This window comes from Lepidochelys olivacea (assembly GCF_965140295.1).
Source record: "Lepidochelys olivacea isolate rLepOli2 genome assembly, chromosome: 7".
Lineage (NCBI taxonomy): Eukaryota > Metazoa > Chordata > Testudines > Cheloniidae > Lepidochelys > Lepidochelys olivacea.
The window spans coordinates 64,450,009-64,471,612 of record NC_140417.1 but is presented as its reverse complement, the minus strand read 5'-3'; the positions used below and the strand labels follow the sequence as shown (position 1 = coordinate 64,471,612).

The 21,604-nt window shown below is 40.7% G+C and overlaps 1 protein-coding gene across 7 annotated transcripts in view; it reads left to right on the top strand.

Annotated features, from left to right (window-relative positions):
• Window positions 1–21,604, top strand: part of KCNMA1 (potassium calcium-activated channel subfamily M alpha 1) — an 841,792-nt gene that overhangs the window by 777,633 nt on the left and 42,555 nt on the right. The window lies entirely within an intron of this gene.

Sequence of the window (21,604 nt, the reverse complement as noted above, 5' to 3'; positions counted from 1 at the left end):
CCTCCAGAACCAGCCCGACTGTACTGGCTGGGGCAGAAGGGTGGTGCTACGGCCCATGCTCTCCTTCCCTCCTGTAAGCATCAACCTTGTGCAGTACTTACCCTCGAGGTACACGAGAACTGAGATTAAGACTCGTTCGTGCATAGAGAGCGTGGCTGGAAGGAAGGCCTCTTGTGACCTTTCCTTGCTGCTCTGTACAGTTTAGCACAAAATCCGTACTTGGGTTGAACTGTCACTGAAGTTAATGCAGTTAAGCCTGAGCAAGGAATGCAGGATTAGGCCCTGTAGGAGTTCCCCTCAAGGGCCAAATGACAGAATGAAAACCTAAAGCGCATTGGTAAATGGATAGATTTAGAATCATAATCTCAAATGGTGGGATTGTGAATGCTGGCACAAGAACCACTTGCTCACCTCAAATATGATCAGCAGCAGTGGAGGGAGGAGTTCTGAATCAGATCCAAACCTTTGTAACTCCTTGTACATGGGCTAGCAAATATACCTTGTGTGAAAATGTAATTAGACTGTAGATCTCATTGCCACAGGATATCACAGAGGCCAAGAATTTAGCAAGATTCAGAGGGATTAGATATTTATATGGGTGACAAGCAGGGAGATAAAATTTCATGCTCCAGAGTTTATGCCAATCTCTAATTATTAGTCATTAGGATAAGACCTCCCTAGTGGGGCTGCCTGCTGTGGGGTTTTTTACACCTTCATCTGAAACATCTGCTGCTGGCAGGGATATTGGACTAGCAAAACCATGGGTGTGATCTGGTATGGCAGTTCCTTCCAGAAGGTGTGCAAATGGTAATGGAGGGGACCAGTGTTTGTTTTGATTTATTTGTTTGTTTGTTAATGGTCATAGAGCAGATAGTTTTCGCCCCAGTGATCTGGTCTCCTTCCGTAGGCTGGTGCAGAAGGGAACATTTTGGTTATAACAGATGGCCCTCCCCAACAATGTGCTGACCAGGAGCAAGCAGGGGAAATTTCTTCCCAGCCTTGTGCATGAGACTGGGGGTTCACAATCTGGGACTGAAAGGTGTGTGCCAGTTTAGAGCTATGATAAGCTTTCATTGAGTCTACCCTTTATTTGCTATGTGTATAAATCAGTCAGCATTCCCATAAAATGTTCCCTGGATCACATAGCTCCTGAGTGGCAGGATCCAAAGGAACACAAAGTATCTGATCAGTCTGGTTCAGTCACAGACTCATAATGTCACATGACACCAAGACGGGAAAAGGATATCCAGAGGGAGAATCTGGGCAAGAGGGGCCAGATAAACTAGGAAAAACAATGTTCACCAAAGGCAAATCAACTGAGGATAGCTGCAGAGGAGAAATCAAACAGCCACAGCTTTCTCAAATTTCCATCACTGCAAGCACAACCAACTTCCAATCAGTTAATAACATCACAGTAACTCACTGCCACTCACAGTGCCAGCTGTCCAGAAATAATCCATGCCACCCAGTGAAAACAGTAGAAAAGTGGCATACCAGTAACATGGAATAAAGGACTATGCCCTGCCAAGAATTCCTTGCAGGCAGTAGAAGACTACAAAGGTCCAAGGACCCCAAACATCACTGTTACCCAGCCTTTATCATTCTACAGCCCTTTAAACTTGTCCATGAATCTGTCATTACCAACATCTGAGCATGACGCTGCCATTGTAGCATTACTTTTCAGGATCTGGGGCTGTCGGCGAAGGCTTGCTTTCCTATCCCACTAAATGTTTGGGTTTTTTTTCATTTGTGGCTCATAGAGATTATTTGGACATGTGGAAGCTCCATTTTTAAAATCAGGCCTCCTCTCTGTTTGCACCCTCAATCTAAATACTTGTGTTTCATGCATGTCAACTTAGCTCTATGTTGGTGTGCTTATTGTGCTTATGTGTATATTATTACATAAGCTAAGCAAGCTCATATCCTTATCCTTCTCTAATCATGCTTGGGTTTGTTTTATTTTTATTTTAAATTCTATCTCCCTCCCTGCTGTAAGAGATCCCCTCCGTTTTGGCTAGCCCTATTTAGGATGGCTAAAGAGCAGAAGCCTCCCCCTTGTGCCCCAGCACTGAGGTTAGCAACAATCCCAGTACTTGTATTCTTTGCATGGAAAAACTCTGCCAATGCAGAGAGGAATTTTCCCTCCCAGCAGCATACAGGGACTGCAAAAGCCCCAAATAAGGGGATACAAAGTTGGCTTTTGCAGAAGAGAATTTCAGCCGCAGTGCCATGACCACGAGTCAAAAATGGTTGAGTGGGGTCACAGTCTAACCCTCATTGGCACCATTTGGTGGAGGAGGAGTGGATTGTGCTACCTTTTATAAAAGGCTTGCGGGAGTCCCCAGTGCCCCTGGACACATTCTTCAGGCAAAGATCAATGTGCATTTTAAACATGTGGAGGGTTATACAACCTTTTCATGGAAGCAGACATTTCCATGTCTGCTGACTGCAGAATTTGGCCAATGGCTTATTCCACTGGCAACAATCTTTTAGGAAGGGTGGAAGGGGGTATTTTAAAAGCAAACTACTGGGTTGGAAAACAGTTACCGTCTCAGTGGGTTGCACCATTTACGTATCTACAACTTCTGAATTGGTTACATTGCTTTCAACACAGGAGGTTTTCTTGAAAGATCTTGAATACTATGGCTAGCTTGTCAGACACAATTAGATCAATAGGTGGCATAAACTTTGCAGGCAATTGTATCCAATGTGACATTTTGTCTATGAGATGCAGTTTTAATGTAGAGTAGGCACAACTATGGTGACAATTATATGAAGCAGGTGATCTAGCTTCTGCTGGTCAGCAAATAGCATAACAGAACCACTTTGCGGCTCCTTGTTGGCAACAAAGTGCCTTTATTTACAGTGAGTTGTCACTAGCTTTGCTTAAACATTTGTGTATTATTTATCACACTCATTTATCCAGGAAAACATTTCAATTCACATCAGCCTGTACAATCTCTCACCATTGCCAAACTGGGCTTTTCTAGTTCTGAATATATGGTGTTTGAATTCCTACCCAAATAAAGATGGCCTTTGATACGGTATTGAAGAGGGAAGAGAAAGCTGCATATGGATTAGGCTTCCCAATTTTTGACCAGGGAATTTACTTCTTAGTTTTTTCAATGCTCTTTAAATAGCATCTGGGGGGTTGCCATGTAATCAGTACAATTCTGTGGTTAATGGTAAATGCAATCTCACATGCAAAGATGATGTATAATTTATGCTTGTCCCATCTAAAAAGAAAACAATGTAGCAATAATTTCATTGATAGGTTTTTCTATGAGCAAGGAATGCCACCCGTTTGTTCATGTGAGGTTTTCCCACCACCTCTGACCCCTATCTCTCCCCCTTCACACACGACCTTTTCTTTTTAAGTATTTGGCCTCCCGGAGATTTATTGGAGCAAATATGTTCTGTCTAGGGTGAAGGAGCTTTTGTGACCTAGAAAGAGAACTGAATGTGGTATGCATGTATCTATCATGTCTTCAGTACATTATTTAAGACATATTTGAATGCAAATACTGCTCAAGTTTAGTGTGGTGTGAATGCTGAGGTACCCACTACCATTTTTCTGACAGCAGGTGTCACTAGAATAAATGTTCATGAGTGGACTTCTGATTTTTTCTTTAGTTGACAAAGCTTACAGTTAAATGTTCCCAGGCTTTGAATGTAACCAGGAAGTCTTTAAACAGCGGGACTAAAAAAATCAGCTTAAAAAGGGGGCAGAGGATATTTAATAATTGTTTGTGCATGTAACATGTATAAATAAATGTAAACACACACTCTGTAATCTAAATATTATATATGTGATGGTCCTTGGTCCTAAAATTCAGTTCTGGACTCAGGCACAAACTTCCCAAAGTTTCTGGGTATATTGGATCCAGAGTTTATATTTGGGCTTAACTTTTGTAGCACCATCGATAAGTAAGGTTGCCCAACTCTTCTCATTACAAAGACCCTGTTCTGAGCTGCTTATAAATTTGACAAACTTTAATCATTTGGGCAGAAATTACCAGTGCCAGGTGTCTGCCTGAGGCTGAACTGCTTTGGAAAGTTTCAGCGAAAACTATTTAACTGCTTCTGAGAACAGGGTGAGGGAAAACATATGCTGATGACATTTTCTCTGAGCTCTAGCACCTTCATGCTTTGAAGCAAGAATATAAAAATTGGTAGGGCATGGATGTGTGCTGATCTTGTGAAAATCTGCCCAAATTTGGCCAGGTTATAAGCCTTTTAGAACTGGCAGTTTACACATGCTCAATAGAGACTTCTTAGAGTTTAGCAGCTAAAATATCCAAAGATTCCATCCTGACTGAGCATGCTGCAACCCTTCACAGTTCCTACGTGTGCTACGCTCACTGAAGATTCCATCCTCACGGCCAGACTGCACATGTGCTATCCCCACAGAGTGACTGAGCATGCTCAATTCCCTTCACCTCTCCTATGTGTGACAGCATTGCATATGCACCATACCCACACAATGACTGAGTACCCTTCAAATCAAGTACCCTCTTGGCCAAGCCAGGCTTCTCCTATAATCACTGCTTCTGGTTGCTTGGGACAGGGGTGCTGGGAGCCTGTTTCTCCTGTGGTCTCAATTTCTGGGTGCACCCCCACAAAGAGGCCTATGAAACAGGTGTTGCAGAGCCAGCTACGATAGCCCTGTGCCAGCCAGGGATTCCCCCACAGTGAGACAGCTCCTGAACTAGCTACTATTTAAGCCAACATTACAGTCACCCTTCAATGCTCTTTAAAATGCTGAGGTGCATTCAACTAAACCAAAGGCAGACCACATAAGACCTGTCTTTTTATAAATGGGGCTTCAGCTACAAAGGGATTATATGTTTGATATACATCCAGAAGTGAAAGTAAGCCGGTATGCCCCGGTACGGTGTACCGGTAAGAGCCGGTGCGCCGTACCCGGACCGGCTTTCCCAGAGGGCAATTTAAAGCCCTGGGGTAGCGGCGGCGAGGATTTAAAGGGCCCCAGAGCTCCAGCCGCTGCTACCCCCCCAGGGCCCTTTAAATCCCGGCCTGAGCCCTGCTACCCGAGGCCTGGGGTAGCGGCGGCGGGGCTCTGACAGGGATTTAAAGGGACCCGGAGCTCCAGCCGCCGCTACCACCCCGGCCCTTTAAATCGCCACCGGAGCCCTGCTGCCGAAGCCCTGGGCCCTTTAAATCCCCGATGGAGCCCGACCACCGTCACCCCAGGGCTCGGGCAGCAGGGCTCAGGTGGGGATTTAAAGGGCTCAGGGCTCCAGTAGCTGCTACCACAGCGGAGCCCCGGGCCCTTTAAAGCTCTGCCAGAGCCCAGAGCCCCGGGGTAGCGGTGGCAGCCGGGAGTCCCCAGGGCTCCTCAGTGTTTTAAAGGGCCTGTGGCTCCGCTGTGGCAGCGGCAGCTGGAGCCCTGGGCCCTTTAAATTGCTCCCGAGCCCTGGGGCTCCCAGTCGCCTCTGCAGCTGGTAGCTCGGGGGTGATTTAAAAGACCCCGGGCTCCCAGCTGCCACTACCGCAGCTGGAGCCCTGGCTCTTTAAATCAAGATTTAAAAGGCCCGGGGATTTAAGGCCTCTTCCGATTGAGGCCATGCCCCCTGCTCAGGATTCCAGCATACCGGTAAGTCCTCTAACTTACTTTCACCCCTGTATACATCTTATCTGAAGCCTCATGTATCCAGTAAAGCTCTATGTGACCTGTTTGGTTTAGCTAAATGGCATTCTAATGTATGCTACAATTTGCATTGCAAAGGTTCAAGTGATTCCTATGGATACTTGCACACGTATTTAGTGTCATTTTTCCATAGCAGCTTATCTAAGAATGTGGTGGTTCTCCATCACTTAAAGTCTTCAAGCTAGATCTTTGTTTTTTGGGGGGAGAAAGAGGGGTTATAAATAGATGGTTTCAGTAGAGGCCATGAAGGCCTGCTCAGGTAATTGAAGATTCCATTCTTCCCCTGATTCAGTGCTTAATTTGTGTCAGGGCTTGACAGACCGGAGCCCCAGCACCTCTAGGCTTGGCAATTCATAGCCCTGGCACCTCTAGGCTTGCTGCATCAGTTATGAATGTAAAAAAATTGTTTGAACCATGGCACCTAATTGATTGAGCTCCGGCACCTCTTTCATTAGAAATGAAGCACTGCTCTGATTTGCCTGACTGGTCCTTGTCTGCCTCCTTAAAGAGTCTGACCACATGCCATTGGGCTTCCCCTGTGGTTTGAGTTCCTAGTGTGCTTATTTCAGTGTTCTTTTGCCCAGTTCTCACTGCTATAGATGCTGGGGCAATGTAGCCCACTTGTGTATATTGGTTTTTATTGCAGGACTACCCTCAAAAACCAAAGATGTTTGTGAGCTTCCTAGGACTTCCTCTTAAACAGAGGCAGACTGAAATTCATCATTCCCACGAAGGGTTTGGTCCATCTCAGAGATGGTCTTTTGAACTCTGAGGGGGGGAAGAAGAGGGTAAGATAATGGAGGAGGTTCCGGGGGCATCATCTCCTCGCTCGCTTCTTCCTCCTCTCCTCTGTGTAACAGCTGTGAAAGTGCAATTGACTGCTGCTGTATATTGGCCCATCACTTTGATATTTAGGGCTCTAGCCAATTTTGGGCTGCTGCATACTTATCCTCCTACTTATCTTCCTGTGACATTGAGTGCTCTAAATCTGGCTTTACCAGATTGCATGCTCCTTCTGAGCAACTGAAAGATTGTCCTTTGCTTTTCCTTGTACCCAGTGCAGCATTTTAAATTACCATTTCCTCAGTGAGGCAAGTAAGTGATCTCCAAGCCCTGTTTGTAGATTTGTCTCCTAGGTTATTTCACAAAGCTAATATTGTGCTACACCCAGATCCTAAATCCCGAATGTGCTATTGGATTTACAGCTAATCCAGTCTACATCATTGCCAGTTTTCCTCTAAGCCTCACATTATGCCAGAGGAGGCTACACTGCATTGTATGACTGTCAAAGATGCCCTCCCCTACTATTTGAATATCCTTTTAAGAAATCACCATGGCTGTTTCTGGCTCTTTAGGAAAAGCCCAAGGGAAAAGTGATCTCTGGTTATCCACATGCTAATCCAAATGGCCCAGAAATGTTCCAGATGGCCCAAAATCTAAATGCAAACCTGTTATAAATGAGCCCAAATGCCAAGGCCAGGAGGGCTTAAAGTATATCCCACTAGAGGAGCAGCTGCCTCTATGGCTTCCTTTCAAAATGTCTCAATTGCTAAAATGAATAAAACTATGAGTTCAATCCACACGTTTAGAAAGCATTATTCTCTCAGCACACAAACTCATCCTATGCCTGATTTGGGGCAGCAGTGGCCATCATTATCTGACTAACTCCTCCTGTTGGCTGCTTGCTAGTCTCCATAAATGGAGCTATGCAGAGGTACTTCCATGATGGAGAAAGAAGTTCCTCATATATACTGCTTTCGAAGATCCCTGCTGACTCTCTCTCCATCCTCCTTTATTCACAGTGTCTTTAATTTATAGATAAATATTTTGTAGAAAAGACCATGAAAAATTTGATGCATGATGAATGTGCATGCACCCCAAATAATCATACTGCTTCCAAACCTCCAGGGTGCAAGTGTGGATCTGCATTGGCAATGTATTGCAATAACTTCAGTAACTCTTGTTTCTCCTCCCTCTGTTCCCCACTCTTCCCCCCTCCCCCCAGGAATATTTATCAAGTGCTCCCACACAGCATTTCACTTTCACAATATTTTCCTTTTGAAATTTCACATGTTGGGAATTTCACTTGTTGTTTTACCCACCAGACAAACCAAGCTCAACACAAAATATTTGTCTTCGGTTGTAACTAAAACTGTTATTTTGCTTCCTTCCCAAAAACCAGGAAGACAATTATACTTAACTGTTTAGAGATTTATAAATGCCTCTGGGTAGTAATTTTAGATACTTGGCCCAATGATTTTCTTTTATTGGTTAATGATTTAGGTCTTATTTTGACTCCTATATAATAGGAGCAGCACATTTCATCAAAACCGCTTTCTAAACAATAAAGAAAAGCCATCTTATGGCTCCAAGCAGGTCTAAAGTACTGAAGGGAAGGCTGTACAATAGCATTTCTTCCATGGATATTACAAGACAGATAACTGTAGCAGTGCAGATGTATTTCAGCATAGCAATCATTGCAGCTGTTTTCTGAATGACTTCAACTTATGAGAATTTTCCCTAGTAACAGTATTTCACCACATGAGAGATCTTTGTAAGACCATTTATAATCCTGGTAATGGATCTTCAAACAAAAAAAAAATCAAGGGAAAAAAAATAAAGTAAAGAGGAGGGAACTCCTGAGTAATATGTTTCTCATTCATCATGGAAAGGGTCTTGGGGGGAAAATCATATGAAATCAAGTAAATATATTCAAAAAGTTTGCACACGCTTTACAATGTAGCAGATTACACAGGTTAAAATAACTTTGAATCGGAAAAGCTTACGGTTTTGATCTAGTTCTTTTTGAAGTTAGTGCTGTTTTCACCATCAATTTCCATGGAAGCAGGAACAGGATCTGATTGAGAGGACAGAAATACACCTTGGAGTTGTTTGTTAGTCACTGAGTTAGGTTTCATTAGATTTGTTTCACAATGAGAAGATACAGTAGTTGTAAAATGACTGCACCCTTCTGGAGCCCAATCTTGCACCCTGTATGCAGGAAAAGTCCCATTAAAACGAACATCAGGTTTAAGTTATATCCCATTGGTAATTAGTGTTTTCTTTTTTCTACTACACATCAATGATTGTTGATCTTTTTTCATCCCAGAATTGTTAAATGAAAATCATCTACACTATTACCAGGATAAGTATTAGAAGTGAGAAAATATCTTTACTTATTCCTTCAATGTTGTCTAAAAATACTTGGTCAGTAAAGGTTCTCTCTCAGTTCCAAGCATTGTAATGGTGAATATGTAACACTTGCATGCAATGTTGAATTGCAATATGTTGGATATGTTTCTAACAAGTTCAAAAAAAGAAGTGGTTGGGAATTAATTGTATCATCAATATTTATAGAAGATGCTTTTTGCTGCATGTTGAATATTACTACTTTCTTGTATTGTGTCTTAGTTTAATGTTGTGAAGTACAGAATAGTCAAACACATAAGACAAACACAAGACATTCTTCAGAATCCATAACATTGATAATCAGCATATCAGGTTTGCCATGAGAACTTTGTATATAACAACCAAATTCCATTCCCCACACAAAGCAAGGGGGACCTGCGCAACTAATCGGGGAATGGAATTTCCCTCTTAACCAATAGCCAGTGTATACAGCAGCAGAATTTTATCTATAATAGAAGCTGCAGCCCTCTATGGACCTTGCTTGTTCACGTATCCACCAGCCATATCCACTCACCAGCATGCCCCAAAGACAGACATACCCACCTTATGGTGCTCTGCAGAGAGCAACTATGAAGCAGAGCAAGTGCTTCAGGGCATGCAGGAATGTGGATTAACTCTAGATAGCCTCTCTGTGGCTTCCACATACAATCAAAGGTGAAAGGTTAAAAAAAAAAACGCTGAGAACATGACATCTGATCAGCCCTGAGAATCTATTTTTAAATACCTGGGTTTCAGTGTTAATAAAGCAATTTATTACTCAATTGCAAAAATGAGAAAAAGGCATCTCTGGCCAGTTTTCAAAATAATTCTGTAATTTTTGCCAGGGATTGCTGGATACAGCTGGTTCTTATAATGTCTGTTGAGTAGAATCTGCAGTCATAAACATGATGAAGTTAGTGTGAAAGTTCATGATATAAAAAGATCAATGATGTTTATTTTGCAGAAGTACCGTAAACCACTGGCTACAAATCTGATCCATCCTAAACCTAGAATTGACCTTTACTTTGGGGTGAGGGAAATGGTTACTCGTAGAAGGGCTTGCGATTTCCTACTGGGCAAAGTTATTTTAATTTCTAAGACTTTAGATATCTATCATCCTTTCCTATGTCTAATAACAATAGAAATGTGGATAAGGGGTGTGCATAAATGAATGTCTCTTTTGGATGGCACATATACTAATACATCTAAAATGTAACAGTGGAATATTCAAAAGTGCTCATCTCTAGCCCAACTATGTTCCCATTCAAGCCAACGGGAGTTGTACCATTGACTTCAGTGGGAGAAGAGGTAGGCCAAAGCTGAACACTTCTGAATCTCACATTAAAATGTCAACTATTTATTATGTATTCAGATTTATACCACATTATAGAAAAGTGCACTTATCCCAGGTAGATGGAATATTAAAAACAAATGAATAAAGTAGCCAAACACAAATTCTTGGGATCAATTTTCAAAAGGGCCTAAGTGAGTTAGGAACCTCAGTCCCATTTTCAAAAGTGACTTAAGCACTTAAGAGCTTGGTCTCATTGAAAGTCATAATGCTCAAGTCTCTTGAAAAATGGGAATTAGGCTCCTAAATCACTCAGATCATTTGGAAAATTATATCCATAACCAAAACCAGAATGCCCCTATAGCCTTACTAGCAAAAATGCTAGGATCACACATGAACGATGCTAGGAGCTTTAATTCGAGGATCACGCCTAGTTAAGAACACTCTTGGATTGCATCTTTCATGGGTGATCCTGGAACTTTTACTGTCATGGATGTCTTCCCTTTTCCTTAAGGTATCCCAAAACACTCCGATAGGGATCTCCTGCTGAGTTTACTGATTAATCCCGCACTGGCCAGCTGAACTTGGGCAGAGGTTGTGTTTTTTTCAGTAGTCAATTTGCAGTTCTTTTTTGCAATAAACATATCAAAAGTCGTGAGCTGGGCATCCTCAGTGAAATAAAATGTTAGGGATGCTCAAAATTTCTCAGCACCTGCCCCACTTCAGCACTTTGCTCACATATAATACTATTCAGGTTCCAGGTCTTCTAAATAGCAATAAAATAACAGAGCATTAACTGCCTACAAGACAAATGTAAAAATAAGCCCAGACAGTTTTGGCATCATCCTTATTCTAGATGTTGGGTTGGTTGGCTATTATAATTTTATTTATTTATAGTAGAGACTACAGCTGGGATCAGGGCCTCATTGTGCTAGGCACTGTACACACACACACACACATAGTACAGCCCTGAAGCATTTACAGTCTAAGGCCCCAGTCCTACCAAGACTTAAGTGTGTAAGTACATTGACTTCAGTGGAACTAGTCAAATGTGTGCAAGTCTTTGCAAGATTTGGGGCCTAAACAGATAAGACAGACAAAGGGTGGAAGGAGGCAATACATTCAGCCGGGCTAACTTCTTGCTTTATACCCATTATAGCCATTTTCTTTTTTCAAACAGAATGTCCTGGTCCTCCAGCCTTTACAAGAAACCCCAGGGAGGAGGGAAGTTTCCACCCAGGACCCTTATCCTTTCTTTGTACTTTCCCCGCAGCTTGCACGCTAGTATACTGGGTAGATTCTCTGGTGCCTGAACTCAGGTACCCTGAGCACTTTCATGCCTTCTGTAAATATCTCCTTGGAGAGCGAAGGGAAAAAAAAACATAGGTCAGGAAGTTTTCGGTCCTGCTGCTGTGTTGGGAGAAGGAGGGAGGGATATGTTATATTGACCCCCTTTCATTGCCTGTATTTGAGGGATGCAGCTAAATCCTGGCCCAAATGCCTTCTAAGTTTCACAGCCACTACATCTCTCCCCCTAGCTTCAGACTCCTCCTCCTGGGTCTATAGGAAGATAAAACTGGACAAAGGAAGGAAACAACATGGTACATCAGATGCGATTTCACACTTAAACTATAAATGCAACTAATAGTCCCAGGACCATTATAAATCCACTGTGCCTCATTTACAATTATTATTTTTTGTTCAAAGTCTCCAAAGCAAGCCCATATTATGCAGCGATAGGTGTGTCTGCGTGCTTGCGCAGGCGCATTACTGATGCTGAGAAATAAAAAAGTGAAAATAAAAACCTCTCTTTTTATGAGCATTAATTATACACCAGGCAAGGAAGCAATTGCCTCTATGTTATGAAATATTAAATCAAAACGCTTCCTGCTCCCAGATGTCCTAGAGATAAATACAGCAGTATTTTGAAGCCCCACTTGGAGCTGTTTTGCCTGCAAATTTATAGTTTTGTGTCCATTTTCAGAAAACCCTGTTTTATGTGAAGTATAGCACTCTTGGTAGTTTTTAAGGAGCGAACTCCTCTGGAGTTGCCTATGTAGGCAACAACTCTTATGTAGATTGCACACAAGGGATCTGAAGTTGTAAGTCTCCTTTAAGATGACAAATGGGTTGAAAGTGTTATTGTCTTTGATTGCATGCTTTACATCATCTGTATGTAGGAATAAGAGGGCTATACTTTATCTTTAGCCATTTTATAAATATTTAAGTCCTTATAGTTGCCTAAAGATATTAAAGCATATTTTAGAGTAGCTGGAATATAAATATTATATATAGCACAAGATACCAAAGTAGTTTAATGAATTCATAATTTTCTGTTCACTTTTATTGGAATGTGTTTTATGTTCTAAAAGTTCCATTTAAAGAATAAGATACCATTCTGCTCCTGGACAACATATGAACTAACAGTAATTCTCATTGTGGCTGCTTTAAATGAAGATTATGAGGCTTCAATTAGCAGGAAGAAAGGGAGTATTGGCATTAGGGTGTATTTGCTTTCCCCATATTTCAACAAAAAATAAATATATTTTTTGAATAAACAATTTTGTAGTTTAAATTTTAAATAGTTTCAAAACTGGAAGTTTTGTATTAGGTAGTTTTTTTGCACTGTCCCTATATTTGTAAAAGCTGCTTATGTCAGGGGAAGAGACATATTTAGCTCCAATTATGTAGGAGCATTTCTGTTTAAACTGGCAATTAACTTTCCAAAATAGTCCTGTATCACCAATCTTTTTGGTGACATTAAAACCCTTTAAAGGTAGTATTGTTCAGCTCTATAAATACAAAGGTATGCTCTGGGCATATCTGTGAATATTTTCAATTTCCAGTGAAATATAAAGAGTTTCCTTTAATATTTCACAAAGTTTCTCTAGTTCCCAGTGGGAGTCCTTGCTGGGTAATGCTTGCTAATTGCCAACAACAAAACTAGACATACAAAGCTGGTAAATTACCTGACCCCTTACATTTTAATGAGACAACAAGGATTTCATGAAGTGATGTTGTTTCAGTGGTTAATGGTGTCAGCAATGTTGTAATTGTAGGTTGAGACACATTAGCTGAACAACCACATGTAGGAAGGGTTTCTCTTGACAGGCCCTTTGGAGAATAGAATGTTATTATCATTAAGCCTATGTCATTTGCATGCTGCTAATCACTTACTTTATTATCCTGTGTATCCATTGTCTTTCTTTAATTGCTCTTTAAATTTAAATTAAAAATAGTTCCAATGCCCACGATAGTAGTGATAACATCTTGATTATGAAGATAACTTCAAGAAAATGAAACATATAGATAATATATTACAAGATTACGAGATAGTTATGTGCAGTACCTCATGAGCCTCATAAGCATAATTTTGGTATCTTCCCTTACTTTGGCACATATTGTTTGTTTAATAAATGGTTATTTATATCCATTGGAGCAATTGTTTTAGGAAAGTACAGTGTCACTGTTATACTTGTCTTTAGTTTGGAAGGCTTAAGAGAGACTAACTTGGTTAGTGCAACATCAAGAACAGTCTATCCAATCCATTAAATATCCATAGGCGATCAAAATACTTTAATCCAGGCATCTGTCCTTTTAATTCTTTGGTCTGTTATCCAGTGCTGGGAGTGAATCATAATACCTGCTATTTGGCTGTAGAACTGCCATTGAGCCTTAATAAGTTCAGTGCAAACCCTTTGAAAGAGGTGAAATTTTTGTCCAAAGGCCTTATTTGAATTAACCAAGTTTCCAATGATCCAATGTCACTCGGAACCAGAGACAAGGTTTGGCTTGCAAGAACCAGAATTTGAACTAATGGCAATATTGGAAAAAGCCATGTGATTTGACCATACTGATTTGTACAGCAAAATATGGTTTGAATCTAAATTTCACTGGGGAGCAGCTACCTCAAAATGTACAGCTAATGTTCATTTTAAAAAACCCCAATCTTTGAGGAACAAATCACAGATGCAAAAAAAACAAAAACAAAACAAAACAAAAACAAAGAAAGAAAGAAAGAAAGAAAGAAAGAGCCACTGCAGATTTGTGTATGCAGACTGAACTCAAACCAAAGATCAACCTGCATTTGCAAATCAACTTCTTTTGTGCTTTGAATCAAGCATTTTCCAGAGCTCAGTATTCTTACAAACCAAAACTGAAATAAATTCCTACACCTTTATAAAACAGCTTCTTTAAAGCAGTAGGAGGATGGAGTGTGCTGTTGAGTCGTATTTCTGGGTATCTGATTATTCTTATTTGACTTGATCTGGTATTATTGCCATTAATGGAAATTTTGCTTTTGAATTCAGTGGGTCCAGAATTTGTCTAATTGTTTTTATATGTAATTTATACAGTGCCATAGGTATACCTGAACCTTTACAGGCATACTACCTGGCTCTGAAAAGCTTACACTTTGATTTAGACCTTACACAAGTACAAAGTAGAGATGGATTGTTTCATTTAGGCATTCTGCTTGTTGATTCTAGGTTTGGCTGTTTTGATTTGTTGTTTTTAACTTTTTATGTAACATTAAATAATTCAGTGTTTTCTGGTATCAGCAGGGGAGCATGACTGGAGGTTAGTGATGAAAGGCAAGACAGTAGACATGTGTTTGACAGACAAAATTTACCAGCATGTATTTTCTTTACATTTTATTTTTGGTGAGCCCCTACCCACAAACAGTAGCAGAGAGCATCAACTACAGCATGCCCTTCTTACATGGGTTGATGCGCCCATAGGGGTTGACTGACTCCATTATGTTTGAGCAGCAGTGTGTGCTAATAGGGCTTGGAAGAATTACAGGGCTCACAGAGAAAATGTGTTGAAGTAAAAATACCACTAGATGATCAACACACCTAAAAGAAAATAAGCAACTTCAAGAGAGACAATCAGATATACAGAAATGAAAGGTTTCAGAGTAACAGCCGTGTTAGTCTGTATTCGCAAAAAGAAAAGGAGTACTTGTGGCACCTTAGAGACTAACCAATTTATTTGAGCATAAGCTTTCATGAGCTACAGCTCACTTAATCGGATGCATACTGTGGAAAGTGTAGAAGATCTTTTATACACACAAAGCATGAAAAAATATACCTCCCCCCACCCCACTCTCCTGCTGGCCATAGCTTATCTAAAGTGATCACTCTCCTTACCATGTGTATGATAATCAAGGTGGGCCATTTCCAGCACAAATCCAGGTTTTCTCACACACACACACACCCCCACACACACAAACCCACTCTCCTGCTGGTAATAGTTTATCTAAAGTGACCACTCTCCTTACAATGTGTATGTGTATGTGTGGGGAGGGGGGTGAGAAAACCTGGATTTGTGCTGGAAATGGCCCACCTTGATTATCATACACATGGTAAGGAGAGTGGTCACTTTAGATAAGCTATTGCCAGCAGGAGAGTGGGGTGGGGGGGTATATTTTTTCATGCTTCGTGTGTATAAAAGATCTTCTACACTTTCCACAGTATACATCCGATGAAGTGAGCTGTAGCTCACGAAAGCTTATGCTCAAATAAATTGGTTAGTCTCTAAGGTGCCACAAGTACTCCTTTTCTTTTTACATAAATGAAAGAAAGACAAAATCCACTGGTATTTTGGCTAGGAAGTCTTTCTCAAGCATTTGAGATGGGAATGGAGGTTTTCTTTAATTAATTAATTTTTTTGCATCCAACAGCTTAGGCAGATAAGCCATCAAGGAATAAACTTTCAAAAGAGAGGTGCAGTCTGAGTACAATATTGGGAGTCAGGAACTCCTTGGTTGTATTACCAACTCTTACCATGACTTTCTCTGTGGCCTAGAGCAAATCACAAACTGCAGGCAAAGGTAGCCAGGAAACTTTAAAAAGAAAAAGTCATGGGGGAAAAAATTGATCGAAATCTGTCAATTTGATCAATGTAATTAGGGTTTCATCAGATATTCTTTGTAACAAATATTGTATGCATTCAGAAAATGATTGTAAAATGACCCTATACTAGAACCATCTGAAATTTTGAATCATAAGCTAAGTATTAAAAAAAACTATCCACATTGGAAGAGGCCAGAGATTTTTGAAGTGCTCCTGTTCCTGTTTCCTACTAAAAAGAGGTCCTTCTGTAAAGAGTAACTTTGGCCTGGTCAGAAGTAACTCTGGCTATGTCAAAATCGTTGTTGAATTGATATATCTAATTTTTCCTCATTTTGAAATCAATTCTTAACAGGGCCTTTAAACTAAAGCTGCTTTAAACTTTAAACTGCTCTGCTTCTTAGAGGAAGAATTCAATCGGACATTTCTGTGATATGTGACTATAATTTACCAAATTGCCTATTTTGAAATGTGTGTAGGGAAGTAGATAAACCTCAGATACTCCATTAAAACGCTATTTTGTTTCCCTGTTTACACCCTCATTGCACAGACATGCGTACACACACACACTCTCTTTAAATTCCACAAAACTCTCATCAGCTTCAACACTTGTTCAGATTTTGTGGTAAAATTGTACCTAAAGATTCCAGAATTATGACATTATTTGTAATTATACCATGGCTAAAAATTGAGCTTTAACAGTCCTAAAGACAGTTCTGAAGTTTTCATTTTTCAGTATTTTTGTAGCAGAAAATGAGAAAGACTGAGAGAGAGAGAGAGCGCCTTACTGGATCCCCCTTACTTATTTCTTCTGACCAGAACTGAAACTTGTTTGATTAAAGACTAATTTTAAAAGTTATGCATTTTTAAATTTGTAACAGCACTATCGAATGTAGGCATAGTAGGCTCTAGTGAGCTTCGTATAGGACCAAGTTCTGCTGGAAACCTAAAATTTAATTAAAGAAAAACATGTCTCTAGCCATTTTCTTTGTGCAAATAGATCTCACAATGTAACTTGATTGTAAGGTGACATGCGAATAAGGAAGAAGAGAATTGCCACCCAAAGGATCACGTGGGGGATGTGTAGAATAAACCTCCTGAGGTTCACTGGGGGTTCTCTCCCACAGACCTGAGAGTGGCGGCAGGAGGGGAAGGGAAGGGGTGCCTTTCTCAACTTCTCCTCCAAGCCCAGTTCTCACCTAGTCCCTTGTCCGTGCAGAGCTCCTGAAACCTCAAGTTTTTGTGTGAAATGGAATTCTTATTTTCTGGCCAGCCCTACTCCTGACGTCCTGTTATGAGCCACAAGAGGATAACTTCCCTCTGACAAACCACAGGAAGTTTGTCTGGTGGAAAAGGCAAGGAAGCACCAGTGCTTCTCTTGTGATTGTTTCACACTCTAACTGTTCCTGAGTGCTCCCCCTCTCTACCTGGATGCCGCTGAATACAACAGCTTGCCTGCCCCCAACCAAGACACTTGCTCTCTCCCCATTACTCAATAGGGCTGCTGCCCTCCCTGTCCCATTGCCTGTCCCACCAATGACCTGGGTAAACCACAGGTGGTTCTTTTGGGGAAAACAAGGAGAAATGCTAGTGCATACCCCTCAGCCTTTTGCTCCTGCAACCCAAACTGGCTCCTGGGTGCGTCCCTCTGCTCTTGACGGCCCCCTATGAAATCTTTGGGTCTCTGGTGGGGGAAGTAATAATGGGAGCAAGTTTCTGGAGAAGGGATGTGGAGATATGAGGACTTCCAGGGGAACAGGCCTCTATCTGAGAGTTGTGAGAGGATAGGCACTCCGAAGCTACCAGTGGTGCAGCAGGAGAAGGAAAAGGGGAAGGTCTAACATTTGCCAAACTTCTCCACCCAAGACACCACTTGTGCTTCATCACAAGGGACTTTCACTGGAGTCTACCACAGAAAGTTCATCTGCTTTGGAAGTCAAGGAAGCACTGCTTCTCTCCACCTTCTGTGCAGCACTGAGCTGCTTCTCAACCCCCCATTCCTCTCCCCCACACATTTACCCTATCAGCTCCTACATACCCCCTCCCAATATCCTGGGGCTAGCATGGGAACCCAAGCTTAAAGATCTATAAGGACAAGGGGGTTGGAGGTCTCCTACAAACCAAATGATTGGAGAGATTGTAGAATACCTGACAAGTCTCTCAGCATTAAGCAGGGGGTTGATAAAGATGTGCATTTGCAAGCCTTTCCTCCCACACATGTCAGAAGGGAGGAGAAGGCTCCATGTCCATCCCTTGCCAAGCTTCCTTCACTCCCTAGTCCCAAGGGAATGCCAACACCAAAGAATTCCATTAAGGAGCAGTTAAAGTTGCACGCAGAGATAATTAATTTGAGTGCTTAACATTAGAGTTTAAAACAGCAGCCTCGCCAGGGAAAGCAAGTTAAAATTGCACTTTTCAAACAAGGCTCCCAAAATACCCTTTTCTCTACCCCCAGAGTGAAGCAGTTAAAAAATCAGAAATTCTCACTCCCTTATCTGGCCAAGACCAAATTTGATGTGATCAGTGAACGCAAAACCCAGAATGCCTTAATTCTTATCATAGAGTGTTTGTGCCATTTTATGGCCTTCTTCACACCCAGGGATTGGGTTAGAATAGCTATGGCGCTGAGGGGGTATGAATTTTTCACACCTCTGAGCGCTGTAGCTATGTCAGCCTAATTTTTAAGCATAGACCAGGCCTAAGTTTCACAAGACACAGAGTTCGTACGTCTCCAAACCGCATGTGCCCAGATCACAGAATTGCTGCACTTAAGGAAAGGAACAAATGTTAATGTGGTGACTAAGCAACACGTTTGGTATTGGAGCTATGAACACCATGTATGAAACAAATGTTTTAATCTATCTTGTGGTGCACATTTCCCAATACTCTATGGAGGAACCATAAAGGTTTATGTATCTCTGAAGGTAGAGTTTAAAGCGGTTTGGCTGGCTTCTTTGAGCAGTACAGCCTTAACGCTGAATTCCCCAGCTTTCTAATATGTAAGGACTCTTTTCTTGTTTTGTTTTGTTTTTTTTAAACTCCCCAATTCTTGAAAGGTAATATGCCCTCAAAGCATTGATATGTGCCTGCAGCCTTTGCATGTAGGATGGATGATTAGCTAGTTACGGGTTAAGTAGCTTAAATTTGGGATTTACTTTTTTTTTCAGCTATGTTTGAGTTATGCCACTAACATGCTGTACAAGTGTTGGATTTTGTTTTATATTTTCACCCTCCAAAAATTCAAAAATGGCTGGAGGAGTTTTCTCAAACTTAAAGATCGAGAGAGAGAGAGAGAGAGAGAGAAATTTGTGAGCTGTGATTGAAGGATGGTTGGTTTTGCTTGTTTGTTTAAGTGAAAAATGTAAAAAAATAGTTACAATGAAATCTTAGTGTAATCTTAATTATAACTTTCTATATAGATACATACACACAACTATGTATAATTATCTAATTTGACACTCTGGGCACATGTACTCATCTTACATAATTAAAATAGCTATTTACAGCTGTGTATCTTATACACACCAACACACTTATATGTGTGTATAATTATTTGTATAGAGGCAACAATAAGCATGGTGTGAAGACAAAGAGTGAAATCCTAACCCCCTAACTGCCCTGGTCCAGTCAACTCTGAAACTCCAGGGTGGGAATGCAAATGGTTAGAGCTATAATCAAGATGCTGGAGCAATCTTATTCCTTCAGGCATCAGATAATAATTCTACAGTTGCCCTAGCAAAAATCCAATTCCATTCAGCCAGACTAACTTCATGATGCCTTTTACATTCCTGGGCTACTAGTTACAGTTACCTTTACAAGTAATTAGGCTTTGAAATGAAAGAATAAATTATAGAAAAACAGAAAAATCTGCAGGAAAACAATGTCTACATTTATTTTTATGGCCTCCGTCATCCATCCAACCTAGAATTCCAGAACTAATGTGGGTTTTATGGCAGCCATCCTTGACATTTGATTTCTGGTGGTAACTTACATATTAGTACAGTATGACCTAGACTAAGCATGAGCCAAAATCCCAGTGCAGAGCTTTGGTTTCTAATTTTACACTGCGCCGTCTTTCTCAAACAGGCCACTCCAAATCCAAGCAGTCCTGAAATTTCTTCTAACATGTAAAAATCCACATTTGGATCTGAATTTTGCAGATCCATCCCATCTCTAAATTTTATCCTTATGGTTGTATCAAATAATGGGAATATGGACAATGAAATTCAGAAACATTAGAAATCCCTACTTTAAAAGACAGATGTCTCACCTGCATTTGTCATTACTGTAAGTAAAACAAGCAAGCTAACACACATTTAGCTATCCATTTTCCTCTCCAGTTAACACATTAGGTGCTATAAATAATAATAGATGAATATGTGTAGTTTAAAGCTTTACAGAGATTATGCTGGTGTACATTTTTAAACTCTATTTAGATGCATAAGTGATAGCCTATACTTTTACAATAAATTCAAAAATTGCTTGTTGGGAAAGTGTTTTCAATATGATGTTATTGTACTTGATACCTTGGCAAATATTTTATTCCTGTCAGTTAATTTTCACTACATTAAGACTATACTATGGCTTTTTTTGTTATTATCATTTACCAGTTTGGTTTCTACTACATTGGTTATTGACCACCCTACACTTTTAAGTGGGGGGGGAGGGGGCGAATTCTGGTGATGGGGTTCCACGTAAAGCTTTGGAGCCCATTTGTTTTGGCCAATATAAAAGGGGGACAGTAAAAGATGTCTGGGAACCTGACTGGGTTTAGGGAGGAGGCAGCCAAGCTAATTGCTGACGCCTCCTTGTGGTGGATGTCCAGTGCAGGTATTTCATAGGAAAGGTATATAGTGACTGAATAAATGGCTTGGAAAAGGACTTTAAAAGGCTTTAAAAAGGACTTAAAGGAACAAACAGGGTGTGGTTGGGGACTCCTATGATTGGTACAGCAGGGAGCCAACCCCCCATTCTTATAGCCCACGTTAACCCTTCTACAAGGGGGTGGATGGTAAGGTGCCAGCAATCAATTTGCTGGAGAGACCTGGATGGAAAAAGAGGGGGAGCTGGTAAAAGCCCCCTGGATAATTACGGAATAAACATGGGGTTACCTGCACTGTACACTTTTATCTGCTGGGTAGTCCCAGATATCTGATAATAAAGATGTGGCCTAATTAAACCCATGGCAAATGTCTCCTGTCCTTCTTTTGGTATAGCCAGACAATGGATCCCAAATAAGCAAAACAACTGGGGATCTGATGCAGAGATGTTTTTGCATGCACTTTTTAAATGTAAAAAGTCATTTGAACTGCATGACAGATGCTAAGAAACCCAACCCATAAGGATATTAGGAAATTCTTTATAATGTAAAGGTAGGTATCATTTCAGTCACTCTATTGTTTTAAGGAGCTACATGAATTTCTGTGATTAATATTCAATGAAGTTGGGAAACATTAGCATAATGGGAACCAAAATAGTGTGAATTTTGCAATATGAGGTCTCCTGTTACTTTATTAGTAGACATTATATTACAGGCTTAAGTGTCATGTTTTTCTCTTTGTCTTGGTATAACTGAGCAAATTTTGCATTCATTTACACTGGTGCAACTCCATTGATATGTGT